An 18421-nucleotide genomic window follows, 5' to 3' on the forward strand; every position below is an offset into this window, starting at 1 on the left:
CAAACAAAAGCCACTAATAGCACTATTCTAGATCTCTTACGTACATATACTATTTCTAAACCTCAGACATGGAACACACATTTACATTTATTACAGTTTGCATATAACAATATACCACACACATCTACAAAGAAAGCACCGTTTGAAGTGATTTATGGTTATAGATTATCTACACATGTTGCATCTTTGTCAAATAGAATTCAGAGTGCTGATGATATTGCTAGTATGCATAACACTATTTTTGATGAGGTTAAAGACATGATTGCCAAAGCCCAGCAATCATATACCAAACAAGCCAATAAGAAAAGACAAGCAATGAATTTTAAAGTTGATGACTATGTTTGGTTGAGAATAGAAAAACATAGACTACAAAGTGTAGATAGACACCCAGTTGTGAATTTAGCCCCTAGATTCTATGGACCATTTAGGATCATTCATAAAATAAATGACAATGCATTCAAGTTAGAATTACCACCTCACTGGAAAATTCACATTACATTTCATATTAGTTTATTAAGACCATTTAGAGGCCAATTACCTATACATCCTGTTTATGAAAACCCACCTTTTTTAGAGGAAGAGACTGAAATACTTGAACCTGAAGCTATCATAGACACTAACTTTATGACCACTAGAACTGGCCGAAGATATTCTAGATATCTAGTTAAATTTAAGAATCATCTTGTAGAGGAAACACAATGGATGCACGCTAGAGACTTAAATGCTTTCCCCACTTTGTTAGCTCCACATTGAGCTAATAGCAATTGAGGTCAATTGCTATCCCACCCCGGGGGTATGATGCCAGGAGGCATATTTCACAGTAGATTCCGTGAGGTTTTACGGTGGATTCCGTAAACTTTGATGACCGGGGCTCATACACAAAGTGGATTCTTTGTGTGAGAAGTTGATGGGGATGCCTGTCCTTTTCGGGCGTTTCATTAATTTAGTGTGTACATGGGTAATTCCATAGCGGGTGATTCCGCAAAATGCATATTAAATTAATAAACGTTTATGAGTTTAGAGTGCGCACTCGTAATAAATTAAGGTTAGGATTTATTTCTAACCAGTTGATTTATTTATGTAGCTAAAGACTGCTAGGTATTCACTTTTGTCGATTTAATTGTATTATTCTACTAACGATTGTGAATGCTTCAGTTAATGTGTAGAGATAGCAGCAGTGGCGGAGGAAAGCATTGGAGGATAGCGAGTATTTGATTTATGGATTATATTTTGATGGGCGCATACCTTAGGCATGGCGCCTATATTTTGTCATGCCTATTTATTAAGGCGTCGGATATTTATTATTATTTTGTATGTGCATGGGTGCACGATTATGTTATTTCTATTTGGACATTGTGTTGGGCGTGCTAGACTCTTTGGGCATCGTCCGCTAGCTTTATTCCTATTTTGTATTAAAGCAAACTCAAAAGCTAAAAGCTTGCTATTTTGTAATTTGGGCTATTATTTGAGCTTGAAGATGAATAATACATAAAATACATGCTTTGTGGAGCACTCACACAAGGCATGGGGGGAGATTGCACCCAATTGGTCTCTTGCTCTTGTCGTTCATGCTTTTTACCTTGTAATTTGTGCAAAAAGTAGAGTTCTATTGTTCTTGGGGACCTTCCGGCATTCACTACGTGAGCATACAGCATCCGATCTGCGCACCATTTTTATAGGGGTTAGAACCCCTTTTTACACACCTTTGTATATATTTATTTTCGTTGAGATATTCGGAGGTTTTTTTTTTCCCTTATCATCATCATTTTCCTTCGGCAGGCTTCTCTAACTGCCTCACAACTAAGCAAGAACTCCTAGAACGGCTGCCTAGCAGGCTAACAGAACAGGGTCACTAGAACTGCCTTCTAAAATAGGTCTTTCGATGCCTGGCAATGTCTTTACAGGAGGCAACGACTACTCAGCCCTCCCTCAGACATACCTAACCTAAACCTGGGACTTCATGCCTTGGTCGCCGGTCCCCATCAAGAAAAGAAATTCCCCTATAAGTACACAGACACATATATCATAAAAGCATGATACTCGTAAAGGAGAGATATCACCTAAATAGGGCCACGAGAAGTCTACGCGCGACATAGGCTCCTTCCAAGCTCTTCTTTAAACTTGTCTAGCATAGGACTAAAACAAAAAACCATTAACCGTACCCATACTAAACAAACAACTGGCCCTCTTGGCCTAATGAAATAAAGCATTTCACTACAAAAGCTGATTGGCCCTCTTGGCCTAATGAAATAAAGCATTTCACTACAAAAACTGATTGGCCCTCTTGGCCTAATGAAATAAAACATTTAAAACCTCGCAAAACTGACCCTCTTGGCCTAACGAGATCAAACAGAATAGCACCTACACATCCCTCCCGAGAATAGTACAGATATACAATAATATGCTCCTTTCCAAGGAGGAAAAATAGGGCTCACAGCCCTAAGCTAAATGCATCAGATTATGACCCATCCCTCCTGCATATATAGAAAGAGGCATACGCATAACATGTTGTCTAATCAGCCTATGGGTCCAGGATAACAATGGTAGATGGGTCTTCGCTACTCTTTGCATCACCCATACCAACCATCGCCTGCCATATATTGCATGCTCTGATAACATTCCCCACAAGCAATCGGGACCTGTCTCATTATTGATAGCAATATCCAAATTAGGACCACAGTTGAAGAAAATGTATTCTTCATAAGCAAGGTTTGCCACTGAATCTGCAAACTGATTCCAATAACGTGGAATGAACTGAAGAGACACTCTTTCAAACTCCTCAAGTAGGGTCATGGCAGTTCGATGATACATACAAATGATGGGATTCTGCACTGTGTATGTCCCATCTAGCTGATTCAAGATCAACTGGGAATCCCCTTTTACTAACAACCATCGAATACCACCTTGCTTGGCAATATGCAGTCCCATAATCAAGGCTTTATACTTTGCCATGTTGTTAGTAGATCCTACCTCGAGATAAGCAGCTAACTTCATTGTAACTGTACGCCAAGGATCTCGGATTACTACTCCAATACTCCCCTTTTTATTAGGGCCCCTAGATGCTCCATCAAAATATAATGTGTACATCCACAATGGGTTTACACAGCCTGCCATCACGAACTCCTCTATTTGTAATTATGATAGTCAAAATTTAGCATGTTTAGAGGATGAATTGACGGTTCCATCCTATCTTCTTCATTAAACTCAACAGGGATACTTGTCAACATTCGTAAGCAGTGATGGCAGAAGACTTTGATCTCCCACACAAAGGTTCAGTCTTCTTGCTCAACCACTTTGTATCCTTTGCTCCACCAAATAAGTTTCCCCTTATGGTGTCTCTGCTCCAAATATGGGTGCTCCAAATAAGGAATTAACTGCCCCATCAACCAGCTTTAAGCTCTTTTGCAGGTCTCAAATTAGCCCCAGCATGGACTTGCAATACATTTCTCTGTGTTAGCATACTTAGAAATAATAAGGTTTAATCTTATTGGATTAACCTTATTTTTAAATTCACTCCCTGCATATCAGCTAGTAGAGCCATAGACCTATTTATCCCTATCCTGACAATCTTGTAAGGGCCATCCCATCTAGGTTCCAGCTTCCCTGGAAACAGCTCCCTACGCACATCGTAGTACAGAACTGATTGCCCTTTTTTAAAGGTATACTTCTTTGCTTTAAGGTCGTGCAACTACTTCATCCGACATTTAGCTACCTCCTGGTGTAATAAGCTTTGCAATTTCAGCTCATCCACTTGGGCTATGGTCGTGAAATGCTCAAAGAGTGCATCCTCGTCTCCCAAAGAGTGGTTAATTGCAAACCGTATGGTTAGCAACTCAATTTTGAGGGGTAACACACACTCTTCCCCATAAACTAATTTAAATGGAGTATGGCCGGTAGCTCGCTTCAACGTTGTAATGTATGCCCATACTGCCACATACAACTTCCTCTCCCAGTCTCGTTTCTTTTCCGAGACTATTTTAGACAAGATACCCACAACCTGCTTATTAGTGCTTTCGACTTGCCCGTTGGCTTGCGGATTATAAGGGGTTGTTTTGTTGTGCTTGATTTGCCAAGCTTCAGTCACACTTTATTCAAAAAGTGGGTTCCACGGTTCGACACTAATTCCTTCGGTGGACCGAAACGGCAGATAATCTGCTCTAAGAGGAAACTTGCAGTCTCTTTTGCATTGTCCTGCCTCGTCACCCGTGCTTTTGACCATTTTGCAAAATAATCAGTTGCTACTATAATGTACCTCTTCTGAGTAGTAGACGACGGGGCGATAGGACCCACAAAGTCAATGCCCCACTTCTCAAATGGAAGGATAGCCATGATAGGCATAAGTGGGCGTTTCCTATTCTCTCTGCTGTCATGTCTTTGATAGGTGTCACATCTCTTAACGTACTCAAAGGAATCTTGGAAGATGGACGGCCACCAATATCTAGCTCTTAAAGCTTTCTGTGCCTGTCCAGCGAAATGCCCTCCACACGCAGAGTCATGGCACTCTTCCAAGATGAAAGGAATCTCTTCAGGCATCACACATCGGCGATAAATATCATCAACACCCTACCGATATAGTGTTCCTGTGATCAAGGAAAACTTCAAAGCCTGTTGTCTAATTTTCCTCTTTTCTAATTTTGATAAACTAGCTTGAGTCTCTCCCGTTGATAGATAATGCGTGATAGCAGCATACCAAGATGGGATAGAAGCTGTATCAATTTTAAACATTTCTTCAATATCACTTCCTTTAGCCAAAGTCTCTTTTGGCTCCCCGAAATCCACAAGGCATTTCACAATCCCCTACAACCTCGGTGGCTTACTCTTAATCTCATAATCAAACTCCTACAAAGTAATTAACCAATTTGCCAGACGATCAGGTGGTTGCAGCTTGTTCATAAGCAATCTAAGCCCTTCCGCTTTCATATAGAAAACTACCTTCTCATAGAGGATGTAGTGCATGAATTTTTTAGTCGCAAGGACCATCTCAAGGCACAACTTCTCCATGTAGGTGTAGTTAATTTCTAATATGCCCAATTTTCAACTAGCAAAAGCTATCGGATGATACCACTTTTCCTCCCAGATTTGGGCTAAACAACATAAGCTGATACTATGCATGGTGGCTGCTAAAAATATATAAAATACCTCGCCTCTTTTAGGTGCTTTTAAACCGGTGCTTTTACTAGCTCCTATTTCACATCCTCGAAAGCCACCTTACAAGGGTCACTCCATACAAATCTGCATCTAAAGGATAACAAGTTTGTTAGTGGCAACGTCCTTTCTGCCAAGGCATTTATAAACCTCCGATAGTACCCTACTGATGGGCAGAAAGCTATGTACCTCTTTCGAAGTGTGTGGTGGACTCATAGCGACTATAACCTTGATCTTTTTAGGGTCAGTTTTGCAATCCCTACTGAACTGACCACATGGTCTAACAATAGCCCATTAGGCACTCCAAAGACACACTTCTATGGGTTAAGAGCGATAGAAAATCGTCTGTAGTGCTCAACGCACTTTCTTATGATAATCAACATCCTTTCCCTTACAGTGGCTGCCCCTAGGTCATTGATAAATACTTTCAACTCATCTGGGGAGATGTCGCCAAAGGTCTTGTCTGCTGTTCATTGCCATGATCTAGGTGCATTGCTGAGAGCGGAGTTTTGAGCTCGAGATGTGCCTAAAACTTGCCAAAAATTTAGAATTTAGGGGAAAAATATTTAACATCAAAGGTGGCGGCTGCAGTTAGGACGATTTTAAGCACCAAGTGAAAGACGGCTTTTAAAAGGCACCTGAGCGACACTTGTGAATTTTTTATAAGCTTTTTGACTGCCTTATGGTTTGCCAGGAGCTGTCAATCAGTGTAGGATGTCAAGACGGACGCGCAGGATTTTTCAGAGGCTAAAACGGAGCCCGGACAGGGAAGAGGCCAAAAATTACACAAGATTTGAAAAGGTGGACAAATTTAAAACCAAAGGGGGGGTGCCCTTTGGGATTTAAAACGCGCCCCCCCCCCCCCCCCCCCCCCCGCCCCCCCGCCCCCAAAAAAAAAAATCATGATTTGAGGCTGCAAGTAACCCATGGAATAGAGATTACCCGGCAACTTCTCCCTCTTGGCTGATCATATCACCGGTCTTCACGCGAGATATGGCTATGTGGATGAAGAGATCATAATCTAGTCTTTCTCTCTCCTCCCCCTCTCTCCCCTCTATGGGCTGTTCATATGCACCATCTTGAAGGAAGAATCGGAAGGGAGAATGAAGGAAAATGGTCATGGAGATAGATGGAGATGCTGAAGATTGATGGGCAGCATTGAATTGAGAGAAATGGAGGCTCCATTTGCTGGTTATGCAGTCATCCAAGGTAAATCGGGTTACGTAAAAACATGGTATTACCATTTTTATGAAGAAAAATAAAGGATTTTTTATAGTTTATGATGATAATTATGTTCTCATTGAATGAAAAATTTTTTGTGTGCTAGTTGCATCATGAGTAATTATTGTTCATCAGAAAATCTTGATTTTGCAATGATTTACATGCTCTATTTAATTCCCGTAAACCCAAAATGCGATTTTTAAGTGGTAAAATGGTAGTTTTTCCGTTTCGGGTGGGTAAAAGGTGTTCCCATGGGGGGGAAATGGAAGATAAATTGAATATTAGTATGTTGAAGTGATTGAAACAAGAAAAATAAAAAATAGCATATTTTATTGTCAAATAAATCAAGAAAATGGAGAAAATAAGGGAAAAATAGAAATACGTCTTGGAAAAATAAGGAAAAATATAATGATTGTTTGTGGATGTATGGTAGTGGCAAAGCATGAGGTTTAGTGTCATTTTGTCTTATCTCCTTGTCAAAGTTTGTGATTTATTTCTTTTTATACATCAAAACATGACAAAATGAGCCTCTACACCTATGCAACGAGAAAGCAATACCTAAACGTAAGGGGTTGGGAGGTTTGAATGGTGTGATTTGCATGCTGATTGTTGCTGATTTTTTGATGCATATCATGATATAGAGTTTATTATATTTTAATTAAGAGGATAGTAGCACGAGTGTTGTCTCGGTGCTATCCTTACATTGCTGCAACGAGTTAGTGAAGGAGCATTGGAAAGCCTAGTTGTGCATAATACAGTTTTGATAAAAAATGATGTTTAAGCACTTTAGGAACATTCACTTTGCATGTGCATGTCAACCATGGTGTCAGAATAAGAAGGACTAGATGCATAGCACCTATTTTCAATAATAATGACCCACGCTTGAGTGTGGAAAGGCATCCTAAGCCGTAAGATAAACGTTCGTTTCTTGGGGGATTATTTGGTAAGAACACATGGTATCTCCTGGAGTACTCTCAAAATGAAAGAGTGGAGTTTGTTCGTTTGTTCTATATGTTGAGCAACGCATCAAGGGGCCAATCCCTACGATGTAGGAGAGCTGCAGTGGGGCCGTGGTGATTCCACTGAGAGGTTGCCTCCCATGTATGTGATTATCGTGGTATTTATTGCCAATGTGTATGGGTTCTCCCTCTGAGGAGTTTATAGAAAGGGAAATGTTGGACTGCAAAACTATAAATACATAGATTAGGCTTTAGGACAATTCGTGCTTTAGCAGTAGATTGACACTCCTGGCGTGCGAGGCCATGAGGGTGTGTTTGTCTGGTATGATAGCTAGTGTGGGACCATTTGAGGTCCCATTAGTGGTGCGTTTTCTGGGAGCTGCCAACAAGTGGTGGTTCTCAAATCTAGGGTTTCTAGGGACCAAGAAGTTGGTTTAGGTCCTCAGACAAGGACCGTCAAGCCAAAATACAAAAAGATGAACGTGCTGAGAGGGCTAGACGGCGATTGGAGATTGTAAGTCGCTATTCTCCTCAAAGGATTAGCCCGATTCGCATAAGAGGCAATGGTCTTAGTAACCCAACTGCTGCACATAAACCTTTATGTGCAGGAGGAAGCACAAGTTCTTGCTCTCTTCCACCAAGTCAACCCACTTCAGTGGGGGTGTGATCCCATAAGTCCAAACTTCCATTGTCAATTCGATTGTCGTCATGGCACAACCCATTGCAATTCCTGCAGGGACACCAGACTTGCCAGCTTTAGGAGTTCCTTTGCCCATTTTTAATGGGTTAGCTAAAGAAGATGCAGAGTTTCACATTTGTGAATTCCAAAGACTAATGTTTAATTACCGTATCCAAGATGAGGGACATCTTATGATGTTCTTTAACATGACATTAAAAGAAAGAGCTGCAGTATGGTATCATAGCATAGAAACTGGAATCATCACTACAATCGACTAATTTTATGCAGCTTTCCGAGGAGAATATGCCCCTGAAAGAGGTGGCCAATACTGGTTGCGTGTTTTGAATGTAACATGCCAAGACCCCCATGAGAATGTGAAAGCCTATGCCAAGAAGCTTAAGGAAGTGTTTCGTAAGTTACAAACTTACATTCCTATTCTGCTAGCTGTCTAATTGCAATACTTCTTGCATGGATTGGATTTCAATATTCAGGTACAATTGAGCAATGTGGCTTTGGCTAATATAGACATCGCCATCACGCGCGCAGAAGGAGTAGAGTCACGATTACAAATGGCCTACTCCTCTCGAATAAATCTTAATGTGGGTTTAGTACCTGGAGGCAATCTACCATTGATAAATGGAAGTCAAGGGATGCCTATGAATAACCCTAATGGGAGAGGAAGCATGGTTCAAAATGTACCTTTGCTGCCAGCTCCTCCTAGTGTGACTATGCCTATGGCTAGTTAGTTGGCTCCACCAAATGTTGGGGGCCAAGCTTTGAACCCTAATATTGTTCCTGTGAGTCAACAACCAATGCCCAATCAAATTGTTAGGCCAATGGAATGACAGATAGACGATCAAGGCTATGAGTCGAGTGTATCTAATGTCATTGGCAAAGTTAAGGATATGATGAAGCACTACACTGACATGATTTCTAAAGAATATCAGCAAATAGTTGTTGACGTCAATTTCTTGAAGAAGCAACAGAATCTGTTAGGGAGTCGATGCCCTGAAGAGGGTGGGCCCTCAAGATTCAGCTGTAAGTGGTGTGGCGGATAACATTTCCCTAGAAACTGTCCAAATGTTAAATGTGATATTTGTGGGAAGTTATGCCACTTAGCCACTACCTATTTGGAGTAAGATTAGTTCCCTCCAACAAGGGAGTAAACAGCCAGATCGAGTTAATCATAAAGTGTAAGGTAATAACCTCTAGCAAAATGAGGGACCAAGACAAATACTGCAAAGGGGAGGAAAGACCACTATAGAGGAGTTGCCACAAGGCAATGGAGTCAGCCTTATCGAGGCTGTATGCATCAATGACACTGAAACCTCTAACCTACGAGCCGTGACAAGAGGCCAAAAGGCTAAAGAGGGTGATAAAGATAATGCAAAACTGGTCGAGGAAAACCCTTAGCAAGGGGATAAGGGGACACAAGTCTTGAATCCTGGCGTGGAAGGTGGACCTCTAAGGCCTGTTGACAAAAAATTCGATCCTAAGAAGGATGAGGAAGTGCCACGAAAGAAGGCAAGAGCTAAAAAAGAAGCACCAAAGTCAGTCCCGAGACCAAAATAAAGAATGGTTTGGCGAGAAAAGAGAGATTTGGCTACCTATCATGATTTTGATTTAGCAAGTTCTCTTTGCGAAGTCAAACCACATGTAAACCTCTTACAGTTGATTAAATTATCTCCAGGAGTACGCAAGGAATTCAAGAAGATCATGCATATTGGGTATATTGTAGAACCTTTGGACATAGCACGAGTAGGGGAAGATTGGTTTGATCATGCTGAAAAGAATTGCCCTAGGGTTCTAGCATACGTGGATGGAATATTAGTGGAGAATGCTATCGTAGATGCTGGGTCCTCTGTCAATATCATGAGTTCAGAGTTGATGGAGAGGTTGGGTATAGGCATCCAAAAAGACAGCTCCACCCTTCTTAGAATGGTTGATAATAGTCTAAGGCAACCAGAAGGTTAAGTTACTAAAGTCCATGTTATAGTTGCAAGTGTAGAATGCTTCTTGGACTTTAGGGTGATAAGATTTGCAAGACGTCCGAGCTATCGAGTCTTGCTAGGTTGGCCTTGAATCTTATGAATAGACTGTCAAGTCGATATACTCACTGGTTGAGTGGTTCTAGGTAGAGGTGCTAATCGACTAATAATCAATACTTACCCTGAGTCTCCTTAGAGTGAGAGAGCTCCTTCATCCTCTACTGAATTAGAAACAACATATGATCCATCTGGTAGTGAGACATCATCCAGTGAGGAATCTAAAGAGGGGTCCACTACAGAGGATATTTATCAAATAACTCTAAATGAGACAATAAAGCCGCAAGTTAGGATAAGAGACGTGGATGTGATTGAGTTGGACCTTGGCACACCGAATGATTCGTGGCCAATTAAATTAGGTTCCATGCTCAGTTCAGTAGAAAGGGAGGACTATGTGTCCTTGATTCAAGAATTCTGCGATATCTTTGCTTGGATTTATGACGAGCCGAGAGGCATTCCTCCCAGCTTGGCTGTTCATACTATTCCCATAAAAGAAGGAAGTCACCCTGTGCATCAGAAAGTAAGGCGTATGCCTTTTGAATTGAGAAATAGGCTATTTGAGGAGTTACAGAAGTTACGAAAAGTTTTTTTAATCTTCCTTGTACAGCACACAGAATGGTGTTCACCAGTTGTCATCAGGAAGAAGAAAAACAACCAGATCTGACTATGTATAGATTTTAGAGAGCTGAATAAGAAGATGGTTAAGGATTACTACCCGTTGCCATTTATTGACCAAATTTTGGATCAATTAGCGGATAGGGAAATATACTCATTTATGGATTGCTTTGCAGGTTACAACCAGATGGCAATTACAGAAGAGGACAAGTTGAAAATGACTTTTATTAATATCTTTGATACTTTTACGTACCATGTGATGGCCTTTGGATTGTGCAATGCACCTGGATCATGGCAACGAACAATAGACAAGACCTTTGATGACATTTCCCCTGATGAGTTGAAAGTATTTATTGATGACCTGGGGGCAGCCACCGTAAGGGAAATGATGTTGATTATATTAAGAAAGTGCTTTGAGCGTTGCACACAATTTTGTATCGCTCTTAATCCACGGAAGTGTGTCTTTGGAGTGCCTTATGGGCTATTGCTAGTCCATGTGGTCTATTTAGTAGGGATCGAAACTGACCCTGAAAAGATCAAGATTATAGTCACTATGAGTCCACCACGCACTCCAAAAGAGTTACATAGCTTTTTGTCATCGGTAGGGTACTATCGGAGGTTTATAAATGCCTTGGCAGAAAGGACGTTGCTACTAACAAACTTGTTATCCTTTAGCTGTCTATTTGTATGGAGCGACCCTTGTAAGGTAGCTTTCGAGGATGTGAAACACGAGCTAGTAAAAGCACCCGTTTTAAAAGCACCTAAAAAAGGCGAGGTATTTTATATATTTCTAGCAGCCACCATGCATAGTATCAGCTACTGTTTAGCCCAAATCTGGGAGGAAAAGTGGTATTATCCGATAGCTTTTGCTAGTCGAAAATTGGGCATATGAGAAATTAACTACATCTACATGGAGAAGTTGTGCCTTGCGATGGTATTTGGGACTAAAAAAATTCAGGCACTACATCCTCTTTTGAGAAGGTAGTTTTCTATACGAAGGCAGAAGGTCTTAGATTGCTTATGAACAAGCTACAACCGCCTAATTGTCTGGCAAAGTGGTTAATCAATTTGCAGGAGTTCGATTATGAGATTAAGAGTAAGCCACCGAGATTGCAGGGTATTGTGGAATGCCTTGTGGATTTCGGGGAGCTGAAAGAGACTTTGGTTGAAGGAAGTGATATCGAAGAAATGTTTAAATTTATACAGCTTCTATTCCATCTTGGTATGTTGCTATCACGCATTATCTATCAACGGGAGAGACTGGAGCTGGTTTATCAAAATCTGAAAAGAGGAAAATCAGGCAACAAGCTTTGAAGTTTTCCTTGATCGCAGGAACACTATATTGGCACAATGTTGATGATATCTATTGCCGATGTGTGATGCCTGACAAGGTTCCTTTCATCTTGGAAGAGTGCCATGACTCTACGTGTGGGGGGCACTTTGCTGGACGGTTGATGGCACAGAAAGATTTAAGAGCTGGATATTGGTGGCCGTCCATCTTTCAAGATTCCTTTGATTATGTTAAGAGGTGTGATACCTGTCAAATATATGACAGCAAAGAGAATAGGAAATGCCCACTTACGCCTATTATGGCTATCCTTCCATTTGAGAAGTGGGGCATTGACTTTGTGGGTCCTGTTACCCCATTGTCTACTACCCAGAAGAGGTACATTATAGTAGCAACTGATTATTTTACAAAATGGTCAGAAGTGCGGGCGATGAGGCATGACAGTGTAAAAGAGACTGCAAGTTTCCTTTTAGAGCAGATTATCTGTCATTTTGGTCCACCAAAGGAACTAATGTCGGACTGTGGAACCCACTTTTTGAATAAAGTGATCAAAATCCTAATTGAAGCTTGGCAAATCAAGCACAACAAAATGACCCCCTATAATCTGCAAGGAAACGGGCAAGTCAAAAGTACTAATAAGAAGCTTGCGGGTATCTTGTCTAAAACAGTCTCTGAGAAGAAATGAGACTCGGATAGGAAGTTGTATGTGGCGGTATGGGCATATAATACAACGTTCAAGTGAGCTATTGGCCATACTCCATTTAAATTAGTTTATGGAAAAGAGTGTGTGTTACCCCTCAAAATTGAGTTGCCAACCATACGGTTTGCAATTAACCACTCTTTGGGAGACGAGGATGCACTCTTTGAGCATTTCACGACCATAGCCCACCTAGATGAGCTAAAATTGCAGAGCTTATTACACCAAGAGGTAGCTAAACGTCGGATGAAGTAGTTGCACAACCTTAAAGCAAAGAAGTATACCTTTAAAAAAGGGCAATGAGTTCTGTACTACGATGCGCTTAGGGAGCTATTTCCAGGGAAGCTAGAACCTAGATGGGATGGCCCCTACAAGATTGTCAGGATAGGGGAAAATAGGTCTACGGCTCTACTAGCTGATCTGCAAGGAGAAGAATTTAAAAATAAGGTTAATCTTAATAAGATTAAACCTTATTATTTCTAAGTATGCTAACACGGATAAATGCATTGCAAGTCCATGCTAGGGTTGATCTGAGACTTGCGAAAGAGCTTAAAGTTGGTTGATGGGGCGGTTAATTCCTTATTTGGAGCACCCATATCTGGAGCAGAGATACCATAAGGGGAAACTTATCTGGTGGAGCAAAGGATAGAAAGTGATTGAGCAAGAAGATGGAACCTTTATGTGGGAGATCAAATTCTTCTGCCATCACTACTTGCGAATGTTGACAAGTATCCCTGTTGAGTTTAATGAAGAAGGTGGGATGGAGCCGTTAGTTCATCCTACAAACATGCTAAATTTTGACTATCATAATTACGAATAGAGGAGCTCGTGATGGCAGGCTATGTAAACCCATTGTGGACGTACACATTATATTTTGATGGAGCGTCCAGGGGCCCTAATAAAAAAGGGAGTGTTGGAGTAGTAATCTGAGATCCTCGATGTAGAGTTACGATGAAGTTAGCTGCTTATGTCGGGGTAGGATTCACTAACAATATGGCAAAGTATAAAGCCTTGATTATGGGACTGTATATTGCCAAGCAAGGTGGTATTCGGCGGTTGTTAGTAAAAGGGGATTCCCAGTTGATCTTGAATCAGCTAGATGGGACATACATAGTGTGAAATCCCATTCTTTGTATGTATCATCAAACTGCGATGACCCTGCTTAAGGAGTTTGAGAGAGTGTCTCTTCAGCTAATTCCACGTTACTAGAATCAGTTTGCGGATTCACTGGCAAACCTTGCTTATGAAGAAGACCTTTTCTTCAACTGTGGTCCTAGTTTGGATATTGCTATCAATAATAAGACAGGACCCTGTCACTTGTGGGAAATGTTATCAGAGCATGCAATATATGGCAGGTGATGGTTGATATGGGTGATGCAAAGAGTAGCCGAGACCAATCTACCGTTGTTATCCTGGACCCATAGGTTGACTAGACAACATGTTATGCGTACACCTCTTGCTATATATGCAGGAGGGATGGGTCATAATCTTATGCATTTAGCTTAGGGCTACAAGCCCTATTTTTCCTCCTTGGAAAGGAGTATATTATTGTATATATGTACTATTTTGGGGAGGGATGTGTAGGTGCTATTCTGTTTCATTTTATTAGGCTAAGAGGGCCGATCAATTTTGTAGTGAAATGTTTTATTTCATTAGGCCAAGAGGGCCAGTTGTTTGTTTAGTACAGGTGCAGTTAATGGGTTTTTGTTTTAGTCCTGTGCTAGATAGGTTTAAAGAAGAGCTTGGAAGGAGCCTATGTCGCGCGGGAGCTTCTCGTGGCCCTATCCAGGTGATATCTCTCCTTACGAGTACCGTGTTTTTATACTATATGTGTTTGTGTACTTGTAGGGGATCTTCTTTTCTTGATTGGGGACCGGCATCCAAGGCATGAAGTCCCAGGTTTAGGTTAGATTTGTTTGAGGGAGGTTTGAGTAGTCGTTGCCTCCTGTAAAGACATTGCCTGGCATTGAAAGACCTATTTTAGAAAGCAGTCCTAGTGACCCTGTTCTACTAGCCTGCTAGGCAGCCATTCTAGGAGTTCTTGTTAGTTGTGAGGCAGTTAGAGAAGCCTGCCGAAGAAAAATGATGATGATGATAGAGAGGAAAAAAACTTGAAAATCTCAAAGAAAATAAATATATACAAAGGTGTGTAAAAAGGGGTTCTAGCCCCTATAAAAATAGAAGAGAAACAAAAGGAAAATTTAGAAGCAGTTGATCATCACCTTGCGAAGGCCTGGTAGGTTCCTAGGGACGAGTGAGACCCGGGGCCGATGCCTTGTCCTCCTAGGGGTAGCATCTTGCTGGAAAAGAAGAAAGTAAGGAAGGTTGGAGCGAAAATAAAAGTGAGCATCAGAAAAGGATTAAGTGTCACCTCGCAAGGGCTTGGTAGGTTCTTGGGTACCAAGATAGGACCTGAGGCCAATGCCCTGTTCTCCTTGGGTCACTACGCTCAGCTCCCTCCTTTTTACATGCCCGAGTATGGAAAAATAAAAACCTAAAAGAAGAAATGTGCTAAAAGAAAATACTTCTTGATCAAGCTGTAGGAGTCCTCATCTAGTAGGAGCTCTTGGTTGTGTTGTCCTTAGTTAGATATGTAGTTCAAACCACCACTTAGGGTGACCTCTTTGATAGTTCTTTTTAGTTTGGCCATGTTGGAGCAATCGGTTAGTGACTAGCTTCGGACCTTCTATCAGATTATGCTAGGCTTACTCCTTGTGGATTTCATGCCTTGGTTTTGTCAGGGGGTAGGGTGAGCATTGTGATGTGTTTTAATATGTATCTATTTTGTATAAGCTTGATGCTTCCTTTGGTTGTTTTGCGCAGATCTGTTGTGGGATTTGACAACCTGAGTCGCTCTATCCCGTGATCGCCAATGACAGTGGAGTTTTGAGCCCGGGATGTGCCTAAAATTTGCCAAAAATTTTGGAATTTAGGGGAAAAATATTTAACATCGAAGGCGGCAGTTGCAGCTAGGACGATTTTAAGCACCAAGTGAAAGATGACTTTTAAAAGGCGCTCAAGCAACACTTGTGGATTTTGATCATTTTTTTGATTGCTGTACAGAGAGGTATACTGGTGGGAAATCAGATATTTCTCATTTGAATATTTTTGGTTGCATTGCCTATGTTCATGTGCCAAATGAGTCGAGATCCAAGTTGGATCCAAAAGCTGAGAAATGCATCTTTATTGGTTACTCTCTGCAGAGCAGAAAGGGTATAGATGCTGTAACCCTTCTACTCATAAGTTTACAGTGGGCAGAGATGTTGTTTTTGATGAGATGAGTAGCTGGTATAAACCAGTAAATACGATTGATGATGTAGATGCACAAAATGGTAATGATGCACAGAATTCACAGCAACAATCACCAAATATTAGTGGACATGGAATGTCCTCTAGTAGTGGTTCACATTCTTCGCCATGGACAGGTAGATTGAGATAAGGAGAATCTTCTCAAAGCAATGTAGATAGTGGTATTCAGGTATCACGAAAAGGAAAAGAGAAGGTAGATCAGCCCATGTTTGATGTGAATGCAGGTCACTCTTATGTGGATGGTGAATCCAGTGGCTCAAAACAAAGCATTGATGATGAGTTGGGTATTCCTTCTATTGTTAAACCTGGAGTAAGGAAGACCAGGGATATTTTGAGAGCGCCTGGGAGTGAACCTACTTTGCACAGGTCTACCAGAGCTAGGTATCCTGTGGATAGGCTGAAATATGATGGATTTACAGCCATTCACTATGCCTATATGGTCAAAGTGATACAGGAACCAGAACCCACTTCTTTTGAGCAAGCCATGGGAAAAGAAAAATGGGAGAAAGCCATGGATGAAGAAATGGATGCCTTGGAAGCAAATGCTATATGGGAATTGGTACCTTTGCCTAAAGGTAAGAATGCCATTGGATGTAAGTGGGTTTATAAGGTGAAGCACAATGCAGATGGTTTTGTGAACAGATACAAGGCAAGATTAGTAGTCAAGGGGTATGCACAAACATATGGCATTGATTATGAAGAAACATTCAGTCCGATTGCAAGGATGGCAACCGTAAGAGCAATCATTGCTATGCTGCATCAAAGGAATGGTCTTTACATCAGATGGATGTAAAGAATGCCTTCTTGCATGGTGATTTACAAGAAGAGGTATATATGAAGCAGCCACCAGGTTATGTGCATGATGTTCATCCTGAGTTTGTTTGCAGGTTGAAGAAAGCATTGTATGGCTTGAAGCAAGCACCTAGAGCATGGTCTGACAAGATAGGACAATATCTTGTCACTATTAGCTGTCAAATTTCCAAGGTAGATTTCTCACTTTATGTGAGAAAAACAGAGAAAGGTATTATGCTACTTGTCATTTATGTTGATGATTTGATTATGACAGGTGATAGTGATGAAGATATCCTTCATGTGAAAATGCTATTGAAGCAGAAGTTTGAGATGAAGGATTTGGGAGAGTTGCGTTATTTCTTGGGCATTGAGGTGATTAGATCACCAAGTGGGATACGGCTCTTGTAGAGGCAGTATGGATTGGACATGCTGTCCAAATATGGGATAACAGGTTGTAAGCCTATTTCAGTTCCTTTGGAGCAGAATGTGAAGCCGAGCGCAGATGCAGGTGAGCTTCTGGAAGACCCTACTATATACAGACGCATAGTAGGAAGTTTGATTTATATGACTATTACCAGGCCAGATTTGAGCTATGCTGTTGGATTGGTAAGTCAGTTTATGCAGGCTCCAAGAAAACCGCATTTGGATGCGGCTAGACACATACTCAGGTATGTGAAGTCCACATTGCAGTATGGACTACTTTATGAGACTGGGGTTCAGATACAATTGCATGGATACATTGATGCTAATTGGGCTGGTAGTATTTCTGATAGACAATCTACCAGTGGATATGTATGCTCTTTTGCGAGTGTTGCAGTCACTTGGAGCAACAAGAAACAACCTACAGTTGCCTTGTCGAGCACAGAGGCTGAGTACAGGGGCGCAGCAATGGCTGCATGTGAGGTAGCTTGGTTGCATAAGCTACTTTATGATATGCATCAGCCTACAGATGGGTGAGTTGTCATTTATTGTGACAACATGAGTAGTATACACTTGGCAAATAACCCAGTGTATCATGCTAGAACAAAGCACATTGAGGTGCATTATCACTATGTGTGGGAGAGGTTTTTACTAGGTCTTATTGATCTAGTTTATGTCAGCACAGAGGATCAGGTATCTGACATATTTACGAAGGCATTGGGCGCAGAGAAGCTGTGCAAGTTTAGAGACCTATTTGGTGTGCAAGAATTGGGATTGAGCTCGAGGGGGAGTGTTGAGATATCGAGCTCCACTCGTGATATGCCAAGGTGACCGTTGTGCATTTATGTCACCGACTTGTTAGTTGCAGATGCGGTTGGTATACAGCCCATGAATAATAGCTAGATGACAACTATCCTTATCTACTCTAGTTCGTGGCTCAATTAGTATGCCACCTTAGTTAGTTGAGTTTGGTTTGAGACCCATATATAGGGTTCTTCTATTTCTATGTACTTGAGTTCTTTTTGGCTTACACAACTAAGAAGAGGAAAACTGTTTTCAGCCTCCACCTGTGTGTGTATTCCCCCATTGTGCAAGCAAGAAAGCTACAAGTGAGACTCCTTCCTTCTCTCCCACAATCTTGACAGTTTTGATGTATGAAAAGCGATAAATCACAAAATTTGACAAGGAGATAGGGCAAACTGAGGCTAAACCTCATGCTTTGCCACTACCATACATCCACAAACAATCATT

This window comes from Lygodium microphyllum, chromosome 28, assembly GCF_053477565.2.
Source record: "Lygodium microphyllum isolate KBCC chromosome 28, Lygodium_microphyllum_v1.1.10, whole genome shotgun sequence".
Lineage (NCBI taxonomy): Eukaryota > Viridiplantae > Streptophyta > Polypodiopsida > Schizaeales > Lygodiaceae > Lygodium > Lygodium microphyllum.